Raw genomic sequence first — 25172 nt, 5'->3', positions numbered from 1 at the left:
GCAGTGCCAGGTGGCAGGTCCAACTCTGATTACCCAGACTCCTCAGTAATGGAACCAGAAGGCCCCCTGGTGTACAGACCCAGAGGCACCACTGTGTGACAAGGTGACCAGGGCCCACATCTCCTGTTTCCCCAAATCTTTGCCCAATGTTCCCTGCATTAGGGCCAGGCCAGGTCCCTGTATGCCAGCTCACATTACTTCAGGGCTCACTATTTGCTCCACTGAGAATCTTCAGAGAGAGTTTGTCCACAGCTCCCTTGACCATTCCTGATCAGGGCTAAGGTGGTATCTCTTATACAAATTCCTCTTAGAGTTCAGGATCCAGTCCAGAGCAGTAACACACCCCATGGACACATGGCCCCTGCTATGCAGGATGCTGGGACTTTCCTCTCATGAGGCTTCTCTGATTTCCAGAGTTATCTTCCCCTGAGTTCTGCACAGCACTGAGGACATGGGGACAAAATTACCAAACAGACAGAGCTTCTTGGATAAAGGGATTTGGAGACAGACCACTTTCTAGGTTGGGCACAGCTCGAGTCTCTGCAGCTTGTGTCCAGCATGTTCAGGTTACAACATTAGTTGTGGACCCCCTATGACTACAGGCATGGATTTCTCCTACCCCAGGCCCCCTGGACTCAGAAGATTCTGTCAAACATCCCACTTGTGATTGGGGGAGAGTTGGTGCTTAGGGGAATGATGCCCCTGAGCTCACAGGACCTGTGATGCTGGGATGGGTCACAAGACTTTCCATCAGACTGCAGCCTGGTTGGAGGTGGCAGTTGGGTGATTGACGGAGTGACAGCTCAGGCAGACAGCACAAGAAGGGGTATCTCATGTCCTCAGGGGCCTGGAGCTCCTTGGGAGCAGTCCTGAGGCTGACGTCTCAGAATCAATGGAATGATCAGGCTCAGACACTGACTGGTGCCAAGAGATGTTCAGAGACTGAGCTGTTCATGGGGATGGAGACTCCTCCTGGGTATCCTGAGCATCAGCCTCATCCAGAAGAACAGGCTCTGTGCACATCCAGGCTACCCTGGTGACAGGACCTCAGTCACACTAGATGTCACCAGTGTTTCCTCTTAAGGAAGCTTCTGGCTCCCAGAGATTGATGCTCTGAGAATGGCTGACTGAGGACAGGTTGGCTCTGGAGGGATGGAGAATCCTGGAAACTGCAGCATCCAGGATGCTATTCACTCAGGCAGAGGAAAGAACTATGCATGTGTGTGTATGTGTGTGTGTGTGTGTGTGAGAGAGAGAGAGAGAGAGAGAGAGAGGGAACGCAAGATGAAGAATGATGCAAGATGACCCTTCTCCCTCTAATGACTTCGAAACATGCTGAGAACATGGTTCTCCATGGAAACGCTCTTCTAAATATCCAAGTTCTTGAACTTGAATTTATTTTTTTAATAATAAATTTATTTTTATTGGTCTTCAATTTACCAACATACAGAATAACACCCAGTGCTCATTTAAAGGTAAGCATCTCAAAGATTTTTTTTTTATTTGAAAAGGTTATTTTTTAAAAAGATTTTATTTATTTATTCATGAGAGAGAGAGAGACAGAGAAAGAGAGACAGACAGACAGGCAGAGGGATGAGCAGGCTCCATTCAGCCAGCCCCACTGGATCCCAGGTCTCCAGGGTCCCAACCTGGGCTGAAGGCAGCACTAAACCGCTGAGCAGGGGCTAACTTGAAAAGATTATGTTAGCCAAGAGGACTGTGGTGAGAGCAAACGTGTTAACAATCCACTGAATCAGGAGTCTAGGATCTGTTGATTGACAAGAAATCTGTCCATTCCTTGTCTCTGAAGACACTACACCTACATCTGTAGGGTTTCCAGATGTCATGGAGCACAGGGCAGGGGTGAGACCCAGCCTCCTCCTTCTTACCCCACAACCCAGTCTCACCCAAAGTCCCTTGAGTTCCCCCTGGTGTATACCAGGTGTGAGAAAACATACTGCTGAGAGTTTTGTCTCTGTGTGTGTAAAAAAACGCTACAGCCTGGGACGGTTTCTATGGTAGAAAATGTTTCTGTGGTGGATCTACGGTCCACAGAATTCTTCAGAATGAAAACTTGGAGCATCAGAAAAATAATGACTTATCTTAAAATATGCAGGCAAACCTTTGTCTATGGATTCCTCCAGGATTCGCCATGACTGAGGGCATTGGATAATTCTGAAGTAGGTAAAGTCATTACATCCGATGTGCAAAAACCTAAAAGTAGATAAACACATGCTTTTTAGGAAATGTAATAATTTTACTTTCATATTAAATAGAATGGAGTAGGGGGTGCATCTAGGAGGTGCAGGTCGTTGAGCATCAACTCTTGTTTATGCTGATGTCCTAATCCCAGGATAGTGAGCTCGAGCCCTGCACAGAGCTCTACACTGAGCCCAGAGTCTGCTTGAGCCACCTTCCCTCCTCCTCTGCCCGCCCGCTGCTCCCCACTGCATGCTCTCTCTATATATAAAAATAAAGAAACCTCTAAAAATATTAAGACTGACTAGGAGTGCTGGGTAAAAAAAAAATGGAGCCAAGATCTTAGAGCAGGAAGGAGAATATGAGGGGTTTCTTGCAACTCCGTTTTCTTATCATTCTCCTCCAAGAGATGGACCCTTCAGACTAGAACCTACAGCAAGATCATTTCTGGTTTTCAATGAAATCCTGATGTGGAGACATAGTTATACCTGAGGAGCCAGTGGGAGAGACCAAAGCCAAGGGACAGAGGAACAGAGGGGAGAAGAGAAGAGAGGGGGTGTTGTCGGGGAGAGCCTGCAGGATCTGGTCCAAGTTCCCATGGAGATGGTTCAGAGAGAGGAGACTGTGTCTGTGACCAGCGTTATGGTCAGTGTATCCCCTGTGGATATAACAGTAGTGGCACAAGGTCACACTCCATGGAATAAGATGATAGAACTGAGTGTGGAAGAATGTTTGGAGTCTGCACGTTCAGCTGGATCATGGTGTTTTTTCCTGTTCATCTTCTCCACATTGAGTGGCGAGGTGCCTTGGGCTCTTTTATGTGAATGTCTGTGTCTCCTGGAATGTTCCATTTTCTCTCAGTCTATGCCCATTACTGGAATGTTTCTGTTTCCTGTGGAAGGATAGATCATCGTGCAGCAGAGACCCCCCTGCTCAGTCTCTCCAATAAGTTTCTTCCTGAATGGGGGTTCAGAGCCAAGACCCTTGGGTCCAGAGAAATGTCTCACTTCCTCTTTATCTGAGACCCTGTGAGTATCTTGTCAAGGAGGACAAGCTGACAAAGTCTGTGGAGGAAAGTCAGGCTGTAGCCTGGACGCTCAGTGAAGGCTGTGCTAGCTCACCACTCAGGGCTTCTCCCAGAGAGCTCCTCCTATATTAACTCCCATTTTGCTGCTCTTCCCTCCACAAAAAGTGAATTCTACATTTGAGGATTCACAGCAGCTTCATAGGCAAAGGGATTTGCAGCAAATACTCCGATTTCTCCTCCCTACACATCTAAGCCATCCTCCTCTACCCAGGACTATTGCAAAGCTCCACTGTGTACAGGAGGAGAGGAGGCCACAAGGAGGCACTGGGGGATCAGGAACAGGCCCTCCAAGGATGCCCATTGTCCTGAGTGGTGTTAGCCATAGGAAGTCTCATCCACAGGACTACTTCACCTAGTGTCCCTGGAGCAGGTTCAGGGTTTTTACAACATTTTAGGACCCCAAATCCCCCATTCCTAACCACAACCCTGATGTCACACCTGAGGGTCAAGTCCACAGCTACGGGCCTGAAATTCCTCTTGGGCCTGGTTCTCACCCAGCATTCCCACAGCCTACTCCCTCATACCTGGGATGCAGTGAGCCTTGGCCTGTCCTGAGAGCAGAGGCCTGGGAGAGAAGAGAAGGTTTCTGCTCTGACAGCTGGAAGGGCAGAGTCCACCCTGAGTAGGACTTTCAAACTGCTGGGATTGTCCCTTTGTTCTGAACATTAAATTTATAAAAGTAGACGTTCAATGGGAAGAGAAAAGGACCACCATGACAACAGGATCTAATTTTTCTTTTATTTGTATATTTTTTTATTGGAGTTCGATTTGCCAACATATACCATAACACCCAGTGCTCATCCCGTCAAGTGCCTCCCTCAGTGCCCATCACCCAGTCACCCCAACCCCCCCGCCCACTTCCCTTTCCAACACCCTTGGTTCGTTTCCCAGTGTTAGGAGTCTCTCATGTTCTGTCTCCTTCTCTGATATCTCCCACTCATTTTCTCTCCTGTCCCCTATAATCCCTTCTGCTATTTTATATTCTCCAAATGAATGAGACCATATGATGTTTGTCCTTCTCCAACTGACTTATTTCACTCAGCATAATATCCTCCAGGTCCCTCCATGTCGAGGCAAATGGTGGGTATTTGTCATTTCTAATGGCTGAGTAATATTCCATTGTATACATAGACCACATCTTCCTTATCCATTCATCTTTTGATGGACACCGAGGCTAATTTTTCAATTTCAATCACTCACAATCTTTCTGTATCTCTTTCTGCTCAGTTTTTATTTCTTCTGTGTCTTCAGAAAGGTGTAAATAGAAAACTAGGAGGACGGATACTGTGATTCAGAATCTACTTCCAGTAAAATTAGTGTGTATTCAAGTTCTCTTAAATTGGTAGACAGACACAGTCCAAGGACATAGGCAGGCAGAGGTGTTGCTCCACATCCTCTGTGTGTGTCCCTGTGACCAAGACCACTGTGCCAGATTGTACAGTAAGAGTCAGCCTTGTCCTCACGCTGCAGCCCAGAGATGAGCAGAGGCCCTGCTTCGGCGGAGGTGTCTTCAGATCCAGAGCAGGGCTGGGGACATTGAGCCCTGGTGTTTATCTGATTCTGAATACAACCTCAAGAGATATTGGGGGAGGGGGGTTCCCTGGCTTCTGTTGGAACCAGTATATGTAGCAGCCGCCAACAATGAATCCACTGCTCATGGTTCATGTGAGTCTGGCTGTTGTTCCTGGAGATGCAGAGGGAGGTGGGGGGCAGCTGGGCACCTGGCTGGGACAGGGAAACTGTAGATACACAAACTCCCAGGAGGTGGGGCATTTTTGGTGGGAGCTTCCAGGGGATGATAATCTCGGGGAAACTCTCATAAACTCATATGAGAGTTTGTCCCTCATAGGGACAGATGATGTCCCTACCTGGGCAGAAGGACAAGAACTGGAGGAGGAGACGAGTCCAGGCCATCTTGACAAATCCCCTGTCCCAAGAATGGAGCTGCACTGTGTTAAGCTTGTCTAATTCTCCCTAGAGTCTCCAGGCAAATGACAGTGCTCTTTATGCAAATTGTCACCCTTTCCAGTCTCTCTCAGACTCCATCTGATCAGTGATTCAGAAAAACAGGGGACAGAGGATGCTGAAAGCAGGGACTGCTCAGAGTGGACATTGGAAGGGTAGAGGGAGCATCTGTGGGAACCCCTCAGGATCCTGCCCAGGAGACTCTGCCAGGTCCTTAGGGCACTAGGCTGCTGGGTCGCACCAGGGGCACAGGGGGCAGCTCAGCCTCTGCACAGCTGAGGTCAGGGGGCTCCCCCAGTTGGGAGGGTGCCCCTTGAGTTCCCAGGGGATGCACAGTGCCCCCTGCTGGTTATATGTCCCTTTCAGGAACCTCAGTGTCCTGAAGGTAACATCCAGAGCTGTGACCCCAGCTCTCATCAGTGACCTGACGGACTGGCTGGAGCACCCTGCATGGTCTACAGGGACTGTGATTTGAGAGCTTTCCACATGGACGGAACAGTCATACTGAAATAAGCACTCCTGTGAGAGGGGGAAGGTCTACAAAACATAAATCATGCAAAAGACTGAGCCTATCCTAACTCATGAAACATTTACGGAGCTCCACAGAGGAGGGCCTTTCCTATTCATGTCGAGAGGAGTGGCGGTGTTCTGCACAAAGAGTCATCAAAGAAAATATTAAAATATTAAAACAATGAATAAAGATCTTCAAACCAAGACGGGAGGTGGTGATTTAACAGAAGCATCACCACCTGGTGAACCTGTGGCCTGGGGGATAGGAGGGGGACAGAACGGGGAAGGACTGAAGATACCCAGTTGTCAGGGCAGAGCACCTGAAGCAGGAGCACAGCAGGAGGGGATGCTGGTGGCTGTGATCCCAGGAGAAGGCAGGGAGAGAAGGGGGAAGAGGACTGGGTGAACTGGGATCTCTGCTATGAGGAGCCCCTGAGAGGGTGCTGCTGTCACTGCAGGGGAGCCCTAGGTAGGGAGAGGCTTCTCTGTGCATGGAGAAGTAGAAGATCTGGGGAAGGAGCACAAACACTGAATTCCTAGCTCAGAAATGGGAGACCCTGACCTTGAGCGTCAGGATCAGTGCCCACAGCCTGAGCCAGGTGTGCAGCCCTGGTGAGCAGGCCCTGGGGTGTATGTGTCCGTGTAGGGGGACAGGAGCTTGGGATGGTACCCTGGACCCATTCCCTGGGTGCAGGACAGGGGACAGGAGTCCAGGAGACAGCATCCCTCAGTCCAGGCTGGCTCTGGGGGTCTTCCCTGCAGTGTCCCTGCAGTGTGTGGGGATGTTAGTCCCCTCTGCTCCAGGTCCCCAGGGGTGAGCCAGGTGTCAATGGCATGACACATGCCCCTAGTCTCCCACATAAAAATGTTCCAGGAGGGCTGAGGCCAGTGACCATGTGTTGAGGGGTTTGCAGACCTTTACAACCCAGGGGGACGTGGAGTCATGGAGGAGCATGAGCTGAATGTCCAAGGTCAGGCTGCAGTGCCCAGGACATAGGCGTCATGAAGAACTGGGGTGGAGAACTCCAACCTCTGCCTTGAGCTGCACATCCCCAGGATCCCAGCCACAAGGGGGCAGAGCTGGGGGCTCTTTCTCAACCTTTCAGCCCCCAGAAGAGGAGAATATCATCTTGGTCACTGCTCCCCACTCCCAGTTCCTCTCCTGGTGCCTGTAATGGAAGGGCCTGGGAGGACCCCTGTGAGCTAAGGGTTTCCGGGCTGAAAGCAGGTGGGACCTGGGCACAGACTCAGGCAGGGGATGCACAGAATCCCATGGACCTGAGGAACAGGCTTCCAGGCTCCTGCTGCCCCAGTCCTGGTCCACACTGGCTGAGATGAGGGAAGAGGATTCCAGAGCAGAGCCCTCTGCCTCCAGTGCTGTGGGTCCCCACCCCTTGTGCATGGAGGACAGGCCACATCCAGGTCACACCCAGCCTTCCTGAGGCTGCATATCATGACCCCAAATGGCTCAGAATCCCCTGCTGTGGCTCCTCCCTGAGGACTGTCTCCAACTGTCCCCCCTGCTCCACTGCTTCTCCAGGATCAGAGTGAGGCTCAGGGTCAGGGCCATCCCCAGGGCAGGGAGCACATGGACAAAGACATCAGGGATGCTGCCCCCATGGAATCCAAGGTGGGTCCTCGAGGCCTGGTCTCTCTCTGTCTCTCTCTGTCTCTGTCTCTCACCCCAGTTCCTTCTCTGTCAGCTGAGCCTCTGTCCACACTCCTGGTGGGGAGGCCACAGGCTCGCTCTGTCTCTATGATGACCTCTGTCTGTGGCCCCAGGTGTGTGCTATAATTTACACGTTTATAAATAATCAAACTTTAGTTTTCAAACTATCCTGTGTTGTAGCTGAAGGACCTAGGGCAATCATCTCCAGAACCATAAGGGCGGGTCCGATCTCCACACTGGCTATGGAGAGGTTGAGACCCTCACAACACGGGACCTTCTGTTCCTGAAGGGACAACGATGTCTCCCATCATCTGTGACCATGGATGTCATGGTTCAATTCCAGGCCCGGCCCCGACACATCACAAGGACTGAGCCCTCAGCCTAGGGGACACACTCTGTCATCCTAAGGGGCTCACGTGCAGTTTCTTTGCTCCCTTTACAAACTTCTGGTTCAATCTCTCTCAGGTCCTCACCTTCATGTCCTCCCCCTTTGAGGACAAAGTGTCAAAACTCCTTGGGGAAGTGGATGGGATGATATTCCCATGTGAGCTCCGTCCTGGACCCCAGACTCCTAGATGACATTCTCTGCCTGCATGAAGGCGCTGTCGCTCTGGGGTACAGTTCACTAATCTGTGACAGCACAGCAGTGTGGTGCGGCCGCCATCATAGGGCCGTGTAGGAGAGTGACATCACCACGAACAACGTCACCTCATACACTCCCCATCCTCCTTCCTCCACCTCTTGTCAATCCCTGGCTTCTTACCACCTCTAGATTCCCGCCTCTTCCAAAATACAATGAAATTCCCATGATGTGGAATTTAGCCTTTTATGTTATTCATCCTGAAGAAATGTGCAGTTAATATTCATGCATGTTTTTGAACTTAGGAAATTATTTCTTTAAATGTTGACTAATATCACCCCTTACGACTATACATCAGTTTGGATTAAATCTTCCTTACTTTAAGTCTGGTCATTTTATAAAAATCTGGTATAAAAAAAAGTGTGCAGATTTTTCATTTCTTTGAATTGTATTGATTATGAATCAAGTTTCCATAAACATTCACATAGGGATTTTTCTCTAGAAAGCTTTATTTTTTACATTTTATATTTCTGAGTGTGCATTGATTTATGTGTTCCATGCAATCATCAAATAAGAAGAATTCGTCATCTGGTTGAAGCTAAGGCAATAATAATCCCAGCTGCAAAAAGAGCTGACATGTGCATCAGCAGAACAGGGATGGGGCCAAAGGACCATGATAGCTTCATGACCTAAGAGTGTTTCATTTACTGAGAAACCAGAAGAGGACAAGTGAATGTACACTAGCCTAGAAGAACCTGTCCCTGATCACGAGGACAAAATTTTCTCTTTCCTATGACACCTTCTGTGTACAATGGGCTACTCTGAGTGACTCTGAGGTCAGAGATGATCAAGCAAGTGCCATTCCCAGGAGGTCCCCAAGATGCACCTGTGCTCAGGGCATCAACTGAAGAATCAGCAGAAACCCAAGGGGAGCCTAAGAAGGCATCTGCTGGGGCGCTCACTCACTTTGCAGATGGGAAAGTGGGTTTTTGTGTCACTTCCCCACAGGCCTGGAGCACTGTGCCAGCACTGAGACTGCTGTCATATGGCGAGCAGTAATAATCAGCCTCATCCTCAGCCTGGAGCCTAGAGATGGTCAGGGTGGCTGTGCTGCCTGATTTAGAGCCAGAAAATTGATCAGGGACCCCCGAGGGTCAGTTATTATTATCATAGATGACGGTTCTGGGGCCTGTTCCTGGGAGCTGTTGTCAGCTCACATAATACCTACCGATGTTGGAGCTGCTTTTAGTGCAGGAGATGGTGATCCTCTGGCCCAGGGACCCAGACACTGAGGCTGGCTGAGTCAGCACAGACTGGGCCCAGGACCCTGTAAGAAGGAGAGAAATAGGGTGATTCTGGAGTGAGGAACCCACATGTCCTTCCAGGTCCCCTCCCTCTGTCCCACATCCAGTCACCTGTGCAGTGAGCAAGGAGGGTGAGGGGGATAGGGGACCAGCCCATGGTGGAGGTCATCACTGATCCTGTCTTCTGTGGTCCCACAGCTGAGCAGAGCCTCCCCTCATCTCTCCCTTCCCCTCTTCATCCTCTGAGAGAGGGAGGGGTCCTCCCATGCAAATGAGACCCCAAATCTCTGACCCCTCCCTGGCCCTGTGTCAGGTCCCTCTGCCTGAGGATGTCAGGGGGGTGGGCAGAGGATGGGCTGTTGGGGCTGGGGTGTGGTTAGGGAACTCCCCGCTGTGAGCCCTGAGCAGAGGCTATAGTCAGTGCCAGGTGGTGTTCCCAGCTCTGACCAAGCATGACCCCTTATAAATATGTCTCAATCGCCTTCTGGCATCCTGACACCACCTCATCCGGCATGACATGGGGATCAGTTGGCCACAGGACACAGGTCCTGTCTCCAGAGCTCTATCCACTCTCCTCCTATGATCTGGACAAGTCTCCCCGCATGTGGTCTCCCATAACTGTGGCATAGGTTTTAGGCTACACTCTCATTTCTCAGTGTGAGGGACTCCTGGGTGGCTCAGTGGTTAAGCAACTGTCTTTGGCTCAGGGCATGATCCAGGAGTCCTGGGTTCAAGCCCCCCATCCGGCTCTGTGCAGGGAGCCTGCTTCTCCCGCTGCCTGTGTCTCTGCCTCTCTCTCTGTCTGTCTCTACCACGGATCCCTTGGCTTTTTATGGGCCACTCAGGACTGAGGTGGTGTCTGTACACCAATTCATCTGACATCACTGTCACATCCAGAGGAGTGAAGGGTCCCCGTGTACAATTGGCCTCTTCTGCGCAGGATCCTGAGACCTTCCTCCTATATGATGACCCTGGTTGCAGCCCTCTCCTTCTCTGAGTTTCCTGAAATACTGAAGACCCAGGGAGTGACATTTTCCAGGTTGTGGGTCGAAGACCTTGTGTGCTTTCCTGGAAAGGTTACACACTGAACATTGTTGTCGTCTCTCACTGTTTTCACCTGTTTTAAACTTAGTTCTCCCCACTCTGTGGGCAGTGACTCCCTCCTAGGATCTGTCCTCCCCCACATGGACACAGGTCTGCAGGAGCCCTGCCACGTTTGGTTGTGTGTGTGCCACTGACCTCAGAGCACAAGGGGCAGATGTGCCAGGGTGTTTTTGCAGGAAGATGTGACAGCTGGAGAATTTCTGCCAAGAATCCAGAGGAAGAGATTGTGTATTGGTCACCCCCTAGACCAGCTGTGTACATAAATTGGATGAATGTTCTTTTTAAGAAAATCTAGTCAATGTGCATTGACAAAGACTCAATGATGATGTCACTGTGAAGACGCAAGTGGAATTATGAGTATATTGTTCACAGATCTGTGCAGACTGCACGGAGAATAACGATGGAAGTGTCATTTAAAACCTCAGTGCCGTTGCACCTGGTGGCTCAGTGATTGAGCATCTGCTGTTGGCTCAGGTCATGAATCCAGGGTCCTGGTATCGAGACCTGCATCAGCCTCCCTGCGGGGATCCTGCTTCACCCTCTGAATGTGTCTCTGCCTCTCTTTCTATGTGTCTAATTGATAAATAAATAAAAAGTTTTAAAAAAAGAAATGACTTTGGCTTTCATTTAAATAGACATTTATAAACATTTTATAAAATTATTTGTCTCTTTTTTTAACCTTATGATTATATCATGGGTCTGATCATGCAGGCAGGAAAACCTGAAGTGGTGCCATGAGCCCCCATGAGGACCCTGTTGTATGAACTTCACAGCCATCTAAGTACTGGAATTCCCATACACAGACGAGCTTCCAGGATGAGAAATTCAGGGTCCAACTCCTGTGTGGGGTGGGCACAGCTGGCGCCCAGCACCTGTGTCTCGCATGTTCAGGACAGAGCAATTGCTCATTCAGCCACCCATGAGGAGAATGAAGTTCTATTGGCAAAAGGCATCTGGACCCAGAGTTGATGGCAAAGGTCCCCTGTGAGTGGTGGAGAGTGCAGATGAGGGGCCACGTCCCTGAGGTCACAGACCCTGTGGTCCTGACTTGGAACAGATGATTTAGCAGAGGTCCAGCCTGGCTGGACATGTCCCTGGTGAGACTGTGGGAGTGACAGCCCAGCCCTGAGAGCACAGGGAGGGTGTGTTCCACAACCCCCGGGGCTTTGACTTCAGAGCAGCCCTGAGGCTGGGGTCCCAGAATCGATGTACTGATCACCCTCAGGCGCTGATCGGATCCCAGAAATGGTGGGGGGCTGAGCTGCCCATGGGAACAGAGACTCTCCCTAGGAATCCTGAGGATCAGCTTTGTCCCCAGGAGCAGATATTCAGAGCACATCCTGGTTGCCCAGGTGACAACACCTCAGTCACTCATGTTCCTTGCTACTAGGGTTTGTGCCTTCTGGAGACTGTGACATCAAGGACAGCTGGTGAGCACAGAGTAGTCTAACATTTGAATGGATGGAGAATCCCAAACACTGCAGAGCCCAGGACAATATACAACCAGAGATGAGACAGTGGTGAGTGTGTGTGTGTGTGTGCATGCTTGTGCATGCGTGACCTTAAATTAGGCCAAGTGGTCCTCATTCTCTTCTAAGCCTTCTCAACAAACTGAGGGATTACCCTTTATCTCAGGTCCTGGTACCAGGATTTCAAGGCCCGTGTCTCAAAGCCCTTCTACCTGGGGGAGTATTGATCCAGGCAGTGAGGACTCGTATGAGAGCAGCCCTGTAACAACATCGCAGAATCAGACGTGCAGGTGCTGCCGAGTGACAGAAACAGGAAGGACAATGTAGGGATTCACATGCATCCCCAATTTCTGGTCATTCTTCCCATAGATGGACCCTGGGGACTGGAATCTTCAGCAAATTCATTTGTGGTTTTCTCTGAAATCCTGAGGTGGAGACAGCTCAGACCTGAAGAACTAGAGGGAGAGACAAGCCTGCAGGACAGGGGAGCAGAGGGGAGAAGAGGAGTGTTGTCAGGGAGAGTCTGCAGGATCTGGACCAAATTCAAGTGTGTCTGGTTCAGAGAGAGGAGACTGTCTGTGACCAGGGTTAGAGAGAGTGTATCAGCTGTGGGTACATCAGGAGTGACAAAGGTCACACTTCATGGAATGAGATGATAGAACTGACTGTGGATGAATATTTGGGAGGCAGATTCAGTTGCAGACACAGTATTTATTCCCGTCCATCTTCTCCAGCCCCCAAGGGGGTGTTCAGTCAGGCTCTGATGTCTCATCTCTTCCTGTCTTCCTCAGATGAGGTGTCACTTTGCAGGCATATCTTTAGTTTTTCTCTTTCATCTTCTTAAACAAGACCTTCTGGGCACCTGTGTGCATCAGTGGTTGAGCATCTGTCTTTGGCACAGACTGTGATCCCAGGTCCAGAGATGGAGTCCTCCATCAGGTTTCCCGCAGGGAGCCTGCTTTTCCCTCTGCCGATGTCTCTGCCTCTCTCTCCATGTCGCTCATAAATAAATATATAAATAAATAGAATATTAAAAAGAACCCAGACCTTCCTACATATATGTGCTCCCTGCATGTATCTCCGGGTAAGATTCTCTGAAAAGTACCTCCAGACCATGTCTGTGGGCCCAGGGGTCTTTGTCTCATGTCCTCCTTATCTGAGACGCTGTGAGTATTGGGAGCTGCTCCCGCTGCCATGTTCTGTAGCACAGTGACAGTCAGCCTCGTCCTCAGGCTACAGCCCAGAGATGAGCAGGAGCCCTGCATTGGCCGAGATGTCCTTGGAGCCAGAGAAGCGGCTGGGGACCCCGGGGTCCTGGTAAATCTCAGTAGACCATCAGCAGGTACTCAGGAGGCCTCCTGGCTGCTGGAACCAGCGTATGGCCACCACTGTAGCTGCTGCTCATGGTGCAGGTGAGTCTGGCTGTTGTTCCCAGGGATGCAGAGAGGGAGGGCGGCTGGGTCAGCACAGGCTGGGACAGAGAACCTGCAGACACATTCACGGGTGATGGATCAGGGGCCAGACTGAATTTCCTCAAACCTCTAAGCTAGACCAGCTGACGTAGGTTGACAGTGGCTCTGTGTCCCTGAGGTCACTCCTGACCTGTGCACTGACAGAGTAGAATGAACATTAAAGATCCCATGCCCGGTGACACAGTCCCTGGAACCCTCCGTGGCTGGTCTGCCCCAGGACTCCTCTTCTCCCCCCCCATCTGCCACAGGAGGGGCTGTCCATGCACATGTGTGCCACCCACTGATTGCCCAGCCCCTCCCTGGGCCCTGATCCTGGGGCTCTGCTCACACCACACACTGAGGAGGATGGAGGTGGCTTCAGCCCTGGGGAGAGCCCTGGGTGGATGCACCTGCTAAGACCACACCCAGGCCCCCAGGGGAGACTGCCAGCCCAGAGGGGACACTGTTGGTGAGTCCCCATCAGGGACTCAGAACCCAGTTCTCAGGTCCAGGCACCCTGAGTCACGGGTCCTCACTGAGCAGCCCTGTAGGGACCACAGGGCAGTCCCTCAGCGCCCCCTCCTGGTCACAGGGCACACACCTCGGCAAGGCCCAAAGCCCTGAGAGCCCAGCTGGTTTCCAGAGCTCACCAGTTCCCTCTCCAGTGACATGTCCAGGTCTGACTCTCAGAATGGGTTCCATCTCTTGGGCATTAAAAGCATGAGTTCCAAATGTTCTCACAGAAATGTATTTGTGTTTTAATCTCCCATTTTTGTTTATTTTTGTGTATTTTTTTATTGGAGTTCAAGAAACTCCTACTCTGTCATCTGGCTGATGTCACTCTGCTCCATTCATGCAGGCTCAATGCAATGGGATGCAGGGACCTTACATTCACTGCGGCTCTGGGTGGTCCTGAGGGAGGGGGACGTTAAACTTCCTGTGTGCACCAGCCATTCGGGAGTGTCCCCTCCTCAGACCTCAGTTTATCTGATCTCAGCTGCTCATCTTGGTGGGGGACCAGACATCCCTCCTTGAGGGCCTGGGTTCTCTTGCTCTTTCCAATATCAAGACAATGTGGCTGCAATTGTGCATCAGTCTCAGGTGGGGTTGGAGCTCTAGACCCAACCAGAGATGGGTCTACACATTTGTGAATGTGGCCTTGTCTTGGATCCAGAGAAGCACCTGGGGACGCCGGAGCCCAACTGTGTACTTGAGTCCAAGTAATAGGACAGTAGGTACCAGGGAAGACTCTCTGCCTTCTGCTGGAACCAGCTTATAACATACCCATCAATACTGAAGCCACAGCTCAGGGTGCATGTGGAGTCTGGCTGTGGTTGCTTTCTTGGAAAGGTTACAAACTGAACATCGTTGCCATCTCTCACTGTTTTCACCTGTTTTAAACTTTAGTTCTCACCACCCTGTGGGCAGTGACTCTCTTCTAGGATCTGTCCTCCCCCATATGGACACAGGTCCGCAGGAGCCCTGTCATGTGAGGTTGTGTGTGTGCCACTGACCTTGGAGCACAAGGGGCAGATGTGCCAGGGTGTTTTTGCAGGAAGATGTGACAGCTGGAGAATTTCTGCCAAGAATCCAGAGGAAGAGATTGCGTATTAGTCACCCCCTAGACCAACTGTGCACATAAATTGTATGAATGCTCTTTTTAAGAAAATCTAGTCAATGTGCATTGACTAAGACTCAATGATGATGTCACTGTGAAGACGCAGGTGGAATTATGAGTATATTTTTCACAGATCTGTGTGGACTGCATGGAGAATAACGATGGAAGTGGCATTTAAAACCTCAGTGCAGGGCAGCCCCAGTGGCGCAGTGGTTTAGCTCCTGCCTTTGGCCCAGGGCGCAATACTGGAGACCTGGGATCGAGTCCCATGTCGAGCTCCTGGTGCATGGAGCCTGCTTCTCCCTCTGCCTGTCTCTCTCTCTCTCTCTCTCTCATACATAAATAATTAAATTTTTTTTAAAAATAGTAACTCTGAACATTAATGGGCTTAAAGATCCCATCAAAAGTTGAAGGGTTTCTGACTGGATAAAAAAGCAAGACCCATCTAGTTGCTATCTATAAGACACTCATTTTAGGCCTAATTACACCTACACGCTGAAAAATAAAAGGTTGAGGAACCATTTACCATTCAAATGATCCTCAAAAGAAAGCAGGGTAGCTATCCTCATATCAGATAAATAAAAATTTATCCCCAAGACTATATAAGAGATGAAGAGGGACACTATATCTTACTTAACAGATCTATCCAACAAGAGGACATAAAATCATCAATATATATTCCCCGAATGTGGGAGCTGCTAAATATATCAATCATATTAACCAAAGTTAAGACATACTTAGATAATAATACACTTATACTTGGGAGACTTGAACACGGCCCTGTCAGTAGATCTTCTAAGCACAACATCTCCAAACAAACAAGAGCTTTAAATGATACACTAGACCAATGGATTTCACAGATATTAACAAAACTTTACAACCAACTGAATACACATTCTTCTCAAGTGCACATGGAACTTTCTCCAGAATAGACCACATACTGGGTCACAAATCAGGTCGTAACCAATACCAAAATGTTGGGATCATCCCCTGCACAATTTCAGACCATAATGCTGTGAAACTCGAACTAAATCACAAGAAGTTTGGAAGGATTTTAAACATGTGAAGGTTAAGGACCATCCTCCTAAAAGATGAAAGGGTCAACCAGGAAATTAGAGAAGGATTAAAAAGATTCATGGAAACTAATGAGAATGAAGACACAACCATTCAAAATCTTTGGGATACAGCAAAAGCAATCCTGAGGGGGAAATATATCACAATTCAAGCATCCATTCAAAAACTGGGAAGAACTCAAATACAAAAACTAACCTTGCACCTAAAGGAGCTGAAGAAGGAAAAGCAAATAAAACCTTCCACCAGCAGAAGAAGACAGCTAATAAAGATGCGAGCAGACCTCAATGAAATAGAGAACAGTAGAACTATGAAACAAATCAACAAAACCAGTAGTTGGCTCTTTGAAAGAATTGATAAGATAGATATACCATTAGCCAGCCTTATTAAAAAGAAGAGAGAAAAGACTCTAATTAATAAACTCATGAATGAGAAAAGAGAAATCACCGTCAACATCAAGGAAATATAAACGATTTTAAAAACTTATTATGAGCATACATACTCCAATAAATTAGGCAATCTAGAGGAAATTGACACATTTCTGGAAAACCACAAACTCCCGAACCTGGAACAGGAAGAAATAGAAAACCTAAACAGGCCAATAACCAGGGAGGAAATTGAAGCAGTCATCAAAAACCTCCCAAGACACAAAAGTCCAGAGCCAGATGGCATCCCAAGGATTCTATGAAATGCTTTTTTAAAATTTTTATTTATTTATGATAGTCACAGAGAGAGAGAGAGAGAGGCAGAGACACAGGCAGAGGGAGAAGCAGGCTCCATGCACCGGGAGCCCGACGTGGGATTCGATTCCGGGTCTCCAGGATCGTGCCCCGGGCCAAAGGCAGGCGCCAAACTGCTGCGCCACCCAGGGATCCCTATGAAACGTTTTAAGAAGAAAATATACCTATTCTACTAAAGCTGTTCAGAAATATAAAAAGAGATGGAATACTTCCAAACTCATTCTATGAGGCCAGCATCACCTGAATTCCAAAACCAAAGACCACACCAAAAAGGAGAATTATAGACCAATACCCTAATGAACAGATGCAAAGATTCTCAAAAAGATACTAGCCATAGGTCCAACAGTACATTAAGAAGATTATTCACCACGACCAAGTGGGATTTATCCTTGGTATGCAATGCTGGTTCAACACTCGTAAACAATCAATGTGATTGATCATATCAGGAAGAAAAAAAAACAAGAACCATACGATCCTCTCAATAGATGCAGAGAAACATTTGACAAAATAGAGCATCCATTCCTGATCAAAACGCTTCAAAGTGCAGGGATAGAGGGAACATTCCTCAGATTCTTAAAAACCATCTATGAAAACCCCAGAGCAAATATCATTCTCAATGGGGAAGCACTGGGAGGCTTTCTCCTAAGACCAGGAACACGACAGGGATGTCCACTCTCATTACTGGTATTCAACCTAGTACTAGAAGTCCTAGCCTCAGCAATCAGGCAATGATAAAAAATATAAAAGGCATTTAAATTGGCAAAGAAGAAGTGAAACTCTCCCTCTTCACTGATTACATAATACAGTACATAGAAAGCCCAAAAGACTCCACGCCAAGATTGCTGGAACTCATATAGCAATTCTGCAGTGTGGCAGGATACAAAATCAGGGCCCAGAAATCAGTGGCACTTCTATACACTAACAATGAGACTGAAGAAAGAGAAATGAAGGACTCCATTCCATCTACATGGCACCCAAAAGCATGAGTACCTAGGAATAAACCTAACCAAAGAGGTCAAGGATGTATACATAAAGAAGTACAGAACAGTTCTAAAAGAAATGGAGGAAGACACAAAGCGATGGGAAAATAGTCCATGATCATGGATTGAAAGAAATAATATTGTGAAAATGTCAACGCTATCCAGGGCAATGTACACATTTAACGCAATCCCTATCAAAATAAAATTCACTTTCTTCAGAGAGTTGGAAAAAATCATCTTAAGATTTGTGTGGAATCAGAAAAGACTCCGATTAGCCAGGGGAATATTCAAAAAGAAGACCAGATCTGGGGGCATCTCAATGCCAGATTTCTTTGTACTACTTCTTTGTACTACAAAGCTGTGGTCTTCAAGACAGTGTGGTACTGGCACAAAAAACAGACACATAATTCAAAGGAAGAGAAAAGACAATCCAGAAATAGCTGCTCAACTTTATGGTCAACTAATATTCGACAAAGGAGGAAAGATTATCCACTGGAAAAAGGACTGTATGTACAATAAATGCGGCTGGAAAAATTGGATATCCACATGCAGAAGAACGAAAATAGACCATTCTCTTACACCATACACAAAGAAAAGCTCAAAATGGATGAAAGATCTAAATATGAGACAAGATTCCATCAAAATCCTAGAGGAGAACACAGGCAACACCTTTTTTGAACTTGGCCACAGTAACTTCTTGCAAGATACATCCATGAAGGCAAGAGAAACAAAATCAAAAATGAACTATTGGGACTTCATCAAGATAAGAAGCTTTTTCACAGCAAAAGATACCGTCAACAAAACTCAAAGACAACCTACAGAATGGGAGAAGATATTTGCAAGTGACATATCAGATAAAGGGCTAGTTTCCAAGATCTATAAAGAACGTATTAAAATCAACAGCAAAGAAACAAGCAATCCAATTATGAAATGAGCAAAACACATGAACAGAAATCTCACAGAGGAAGACACAGACATGGCCAACAAGCACATGAGAAAATGCCCCGCATCACTGGCCATCAGGGAAATACAAATAGAAACCACAACGAGATACCACCTCACACCAGTGAGAATGGGGAAAATTAGCAAGGAAGGAAACTACAAATTTTGGAGATGATGCGGAGAAAGGGGAACCCTCCTGCACTGTTGGTGGGAATGTGAACCAATGCAGCCACTCTGGAAAATTGTGTGGAGGTTCCTCAAAGAGTTACAAATAGATCTGCCCTATGATCCAGCAATTGCACTGCTGGGGATTTACCCCAAAGATACAGATGCGGTGAAGTGCCGGGACACCTGCACCCTGATATTTCTGTCAGTAATGTCCACAATAGCCAAACTGTAAAAGGAGACTTGATGTGCATCCAAAGAAGAATGGATAAATAAGATGTGGTCTATGTATAAAATGGAATATTCCTCAGCCATTAGAAACGACAAATACCCACCATTTGCTTTGATGTGGATGGAACTGGAGGGTATTATGCTGAGTGAAATAAGTCAGTCGGAGAAGGACAAACATTATATGGTCTCATTCATTTGGAGAATATAAAAAATAGTGGATGGGAATAAAGGGGAATGGAGAAAAACTGAGTGGGAAATATCAGAAAGGGAGACAGAACATGGAAGACTCCTAATCTGGGAAATGAATTAGGGGTGGTGGAAGGGGAGGTGGGACGGGGATTGGGGTGACTGGGTGATGGACACTGAGGGGCGCACTTGGTGGGATGAGCACTGGGTGTTATGCTATACATTGCCAAATTTAACTTCAATTTAAATTTTTTTTTAAATGTCCAGAGCAGTTATGGGTGCCCTAGACCCCTCCTGTGAAGGATTCGGTGTATTTTTTTTCTGTGACATCTCTGTTTTCAAGATCTCTCTTTGCTCTGAGGGTCCCCATGGGCCTTGAGCAGCATGACAGCATCACCAACCCTGTTTTCATAGAATCAATGTACTGATCACCCTCAGGCCCACATTAGAGCCCAAAGATCCTCGGAATTGAGCTGCCTACATGGACAGACTCGCTTTTGGGTTCCTGCACATCAGTGTCATCCCAGGAGAGCAGGTGTTCAGGGAATGTCGTGGCTTTCCTGGTGACAGGAACACTGTTATACTGAGTGTCACTGGTATTACTTCTTGATGGGGATTATGCTTCTTGGAGATTGTAATAGGGAGGACCCTGATTTCTGGAGTGAGAGGGAAGCCTGGAAACTGCAGAGACACACTCTATGAGAGAATAGGAGAGAGAGGTGTCAGAAACACGTATGCACACACACACACACACACCTAGAATGAGAAAAATCTCCATGTACACTCACTATACCTATCTTTCAGAGGCCAAGAATGAGGACACAGGTCCACTGTCCCTCTTATAATTTCTCCACCCTCTTGGGTTATTTCCTTCCAAACCCATCCTCACAGCAGGTTTCCTGTAAGACTGCAGGGTCCTGGAGTCTGGAGCCAAAGAAGGCCAGGTCTGGAATGTCACTTCCAAAAGCAGGATGGAATTGACACAAGGACGATTAATTTGGAGATCAACTCTGATAATACACCCTGTGAAAAGGAAGATTGAGTCTTGTGCAGTGGGAGATATCTGTCCATTTTCACTCTGAAGACACAAGTCTCACTGCTGAAGGGTCTTCAGGTTTCAGGAAGCACAGCACAGAGGGGACCCCATAGTCACTTTTCCTGCCCCTCCACTTAACAGACATACCTCACTGTGCCCAGGGTCCCCTGGGGCCTTCCTGGGGTGCCCTTGAAGGACCATTTGTAAAAGAGCTAATGAATGTGACTTCATGGATATAGGAAAAGTGTGTGACTGAGTCAATGTTCTGATGGGTTTAGAAACAAACATTCTCAAAAACAAGAAAAATAGTTGGTGTTGGGAAACCCAGGTGGATCAGTGGTTTACTGCTGCCTTCAGCCAATGGCCTGAACCTGGAGGCTGGGATCCAGTCCCACATCCGGCTGCCTGCATGGAGCCTGCTTCTCCTTCTGCTTATATCTCTCTCTCTCCCTCTCTCTCTCTCTCTCAAAGAAATAGATAAAATTTTTAAAAAATAGTTGATGTGTGTGAAAATAAAAATCCACTCTCCTGTGCCAATTATATCAACACTGACCTTCTTTGGGGCCCCAGTGATGCTGAAGATGAAAAATTAAATACACCAATAGTTCCTATGTGCCAACCCTCAACACCTGAAAGATCATCCATGTGTGGGAAATAAAATAATATCATTGTCATATTACAGAGATGCCCCAGGCTGGTGGGGTGTGCAAACTACATCTGGGGATGAGATCAGGAATCAGATGATGACAGGATTCCATGTTGGTCCAAATTCTGCTACTTCTGCCTAGAGATGGACCCTGGAAAGCAGAAATGACACCAAGAGCACTGTCATTTTTTTCTGAAATCTTTACGTGGACACAGAGTTCAGAACTGAAGAGCCAGAGACACTGGAGCATGAGGAACAAGGGGATGGAGAGAAGAGGAGTATGGAGGTGGAGGTGTTGTCAGGGAGTCTGAAGAAGCTGTGCCTATTTGTCAGTTGGTTCAGATGAAGGGGAAATTGTGTCTGTGATCAAGGTGAGTGTTAACATACAGTCTATGGTTGTGTCCTCAGTCACACAAGAGTCACATTTTATGACATGAGATGTGGGTATGAGCATGACTGTCTTGGCCCTATTTTTAGCTGAGATACATTATTGTGAGATCTTAGAAACTACAGTCATCTCTGGTCCTGGTTCCTGGCTCCTGAAACCCTCATCAATTCCTAAGTGACGAGAGCACTGGGAGCATCTTTGTTTGAATGAGGGTACTCTGTATGGTTTCTTGGGTGGCTTCCAGATGGGGCGGTCCCTAGAGAGATCAAGAGCTGGTCAGAGGCTGCAAAATTCACTTGCCTAGCCTCATCCTTGAGAGAGAGGAAAGGAACTCCAGCAGGGTGAACACATCCATGCCAGGAGCGTGATGCATCCCAACTTCACAGGCAGAGAAGCTCCTACACATAAGTCACTCCCAGATTTAGTCCTAGGTGTCTCTTCACCTGGCAGCTCACCTATCTCATTTATCAGGTCATTTAATAGCCTGGAAAATGGAATAAATTATTTCCCAGAGTTCTGTGAGCTGCTCTAGCATGTTAATCATATCTGTGGAGGGACTATTCGGAACTCCTGATTCCTACCCAAGCTGGAAAGAAGGTATGGGTAAGCTATTCCTTCCTGTTGGCATCAAAGAAGGTAGCTGTGTCCAGGGACTGAGCTCTGATCCTGTGCTTCTGACACAGTCTCTGGACAGAGAAATTAAGTGTTACATTGACATACGTTGTAGAACACTCAGTAGGGTCCACATCCCACAAAATTGCTTGTTTCAGGGAAAAGAAGAAAAGAAGAGGAAACAAAACAAAACAAAAGCCTAAAAAACATAGGATATAAGACAATAGTATGATATGTAAAACATTTAGTGTCTGTAGTAAAGGAGAGACAAGAGGAGGAAGTCCAAGATTTTTGTATTAAAACTCTTTGTTGGGATGCCTGGGTGGCTCAGTAGTTGAGCATCTGCCTTTGGCTCAGGGCATGATCATTGGGTCCTTGGACCCAGTCCCACAACGGGCTCCCTGCTGGGACGCTGCTTCTCCCTCTGCCTGTGTCCTGCCTCTCTTTCTGCGTTTCTTATGAATACATAAATAAAATATTTTACCATAGTATTTTTTCTCATTTTACACAGACACTGGAGTATTTGTAGCTGGGCTCTCTTCCTTCATCTGATTGTGCACCCGGGACACCTGTGGTGCCTCAGTCAACATCAGAATCTGTGCGTCATTCCTCCCTCCTCAGGGACAGGTGTCCCAAAACAGTACTCTTCCTGAAAGGACACTCACAGAAGCTTCTCAATAAAAGAGGCTCAGATACAAGGCCTGTGGGCCCAAGGTTTATTGTCTCACATCCTCACTATGTGAGAAACTAAAAGTCATGATGCCATGAGCTGTATCCACAGCATTTGAAAAAGACAGTTTCCTCCTCAAAAAAATATTCTCCATTTGGCATCCAAAGCAGAGCATCCCAGTAATAGTCCTAGTCCTCCACCCCCACTGATAGACTAGTCGACAGGTGGCAGCACAGTGATGAGCAGGAGCCCTGCATTGGCCGAGGTTTCTTTGTTTATTTTTTTTATTTTTTTTTTTATTGGTGTTCAATTTACTAACATACAGAATAACCCCCAGTGCCCGTCACACATTCACTCCCACCCCCCGCCCTCCTCCCCTTCCAACACCCCTAGTTCGTTTCCCAGAGTTAGCAGTCTTTACGTTCTGTCTCCCTTTCTGATATTTCCCACACATTTCTTCCCCCTTCCCTTATATTCCCTTTCACTATTATTTATATTCCCCAAATGAATGAGAACCTATAATGTTTGTCCTTCTCCGACTGGCTTACTTCACTCAGCATAATACCCTCCAGTTCCATCCACGTTGAAGCAAATGGTGGGTATTTGTCATTTCTAATAGCTGAGTAATATTCCATTGTATACATAAACCACATCTTCTTTATCCATTCATCTTTCGTTGGACACCGAGGCTCCTTCCACAGTTTGGCTATCGTGGCCATTGCTGCTATAAACATCGGGGTGCAGGTGTCCCGGCGTTTCACTGCATCTGTATCTTTGGGGTAAATCCCCAGCAGTGCAATTGCTGGGTCGTAGGGCAGGTCTATTTTTAACTCTTTGAGGAACCTCCACACAGTTTTCCAGAGTGGCTGCACCAGTTCACATTCCCACCAACAGTGTATGAGGGTTCCCTTTTCTCCACATCCTCTCCAACATTTGTGGTTTCCTGCCTTGTTAATTTTCCCCATTCTCACTGGTGTGAGGTGGTATCTCATTGTGGTTTTGATTTGTATTTCCCTGATGGCAAGTGATGCAGAGCATTTTCTCATGTGCATGTTGGCCATGTCTATGTCTTCCTCTGTGAGATTTCTGTTCATGTCTTTTGCCCATTTTATGATTGGATTGTTTGTTTCTTTGGTGTTGAGTTTAATAAGTTCTTTATAGATCTTGGAAACTAGCCCTTTATCTGATATGTCATTTGCAAATATCTTCTCCCATTCTGTAGGTTGTCTTTGAGTTTTGTTGACTGTATCCTTTGCTGTGCAAAAGCTTCTTATCTTGATGAAGTCCCAATAGTTCATTTTTGCTTTTGTTTCTTTTGCCTTCGTGGATGTATCTTGCAAGAAGTTACTATGGCCGAGTTCAAAAAGGGTGTTGCCTGTGTTCTTCTCTAGGATTTTGATGGAAGACAGTCTCTTCAATAAATGGTGCTGGGAAAATTGGACATCCACATGCAGAAGAATGAAACTAGACCACTCTCTTTCACCATACACAAAGATAAACTCAAAATGGATGAAAGATCTAAATGTGAGACAAGATTCCGAGGTTTCTTTGGATCCAGAGATGTGGCTTGGGACCCTAGAGCCATGGTATTTATTAGAGTACAACCTTAGCAGATACCAGGCAGGGCTCCCTGCCTTTGCGGGAGCCATTATAAGGAACAGCTGCGAATACTGATGCCACTGTTCAGGGTGCAGGTGGGTCTGGCTGTAGTACCTGGAGATGCAGAGAAGGCGGTGGCTGGGTAGCAGAGGCAGGGGCAGGGTACCTACAAACACAGACATGCATGAGTGGTAGGGCATTTGTGTTAGAAGTTTCTCTGTCTTTGGGGCTGTTAACATCTTGGAAGCTCCCCTGGAAGTCAGATTTTGTCCCTACCTGACCAAAGGGACAGGAACAGGAGGACAGGTATCTAAGCCATGTTGCTGAATACCCTGCCACCACAGTGGTACTGGCCTGTCCCAGGAGTGTCTTATCTCACTGCTGACCCAGGGAAATGAAAGAGTTTGTTCTAACACAGATCCACAAGGACTGGTCCGACCTTGACATTGGTTATGGAGAGTCTGAGACCCTCACAACACAGGACCTTCTGTTCCTGAAGGGACAACGCTGGATCCCACCATCTGCACCCATGGACGTCATGGTTCAATTCAAGGCACAGTTCTGACACATCACAAAGACTGACCCCTCTGCCCTGGGGACACACTCTGTCATCTGGACGAAGGGGCTCATGTGAAGTTTCTTTGCTTCCTTTTCTAATTGCCTGTTCAAACTCCCTCAGGGCCCCTCCTTCCTGTCCTCCCCCTTTCAAGGACTCGGGGTCACACATCCTGAAGCAGTGGATGGGATGATGTCACCCTGTCAGCTCCGTCACGGATCCCAGACTCCTAGATGACATTCTCTTCCTGTACAAAGGAGCTGTGGCTCTGGGTTACAGTTTACTGAGCTGTGACAACAGCAGTGGTGTGGCCACTGTCACAGGGCCATGTAGGAGAGTGACATTACCACGAATACAGTCACCTCACACACTCATCCCCCTCCTTTCTCCCCCA

The 25172-nt window shown here is 47.6% G+C and overlaps 2 gene segments (V, D, J or C); both read right to left on the bottom strand.

The window, feature by feature from the left end:
* The window catches only part of LOC144299095 (immunoglobulin lambda variable 8-61-like), a 343361-nt gene that overhangs the window by 274988 nt on the left and 43201 nt on the right, over positions 1-25172 (bottom strand).
* LOC144299094 (immunoglobulin lambda variable 1-40-like) overlaps positions 1-25172 on the bottom strand; it is a 57845-nt gene that overhangs the window by 810 nt on the left and 31863 nt on the right.

The sequence above is a fragment of the Canis aureus genome, chromosome 27 (assembly GCF_053574225.1).
Source record: "Canis aureus isolate CA01 chromosome 27, VMU_Caureus_v.1.0, whole genome shotgun sequence".
Lineage (NCBI taxonomy): Eukaryota > Metazoa > Chordata > Mammalia > Carnivora > Canidae > Canis > Canis aureus.
The sequence above is the reverse complement of the archived record's forward strand: the minus strand, read 5'-3'. Positions and strand labels throughout refer to the sequence as shown.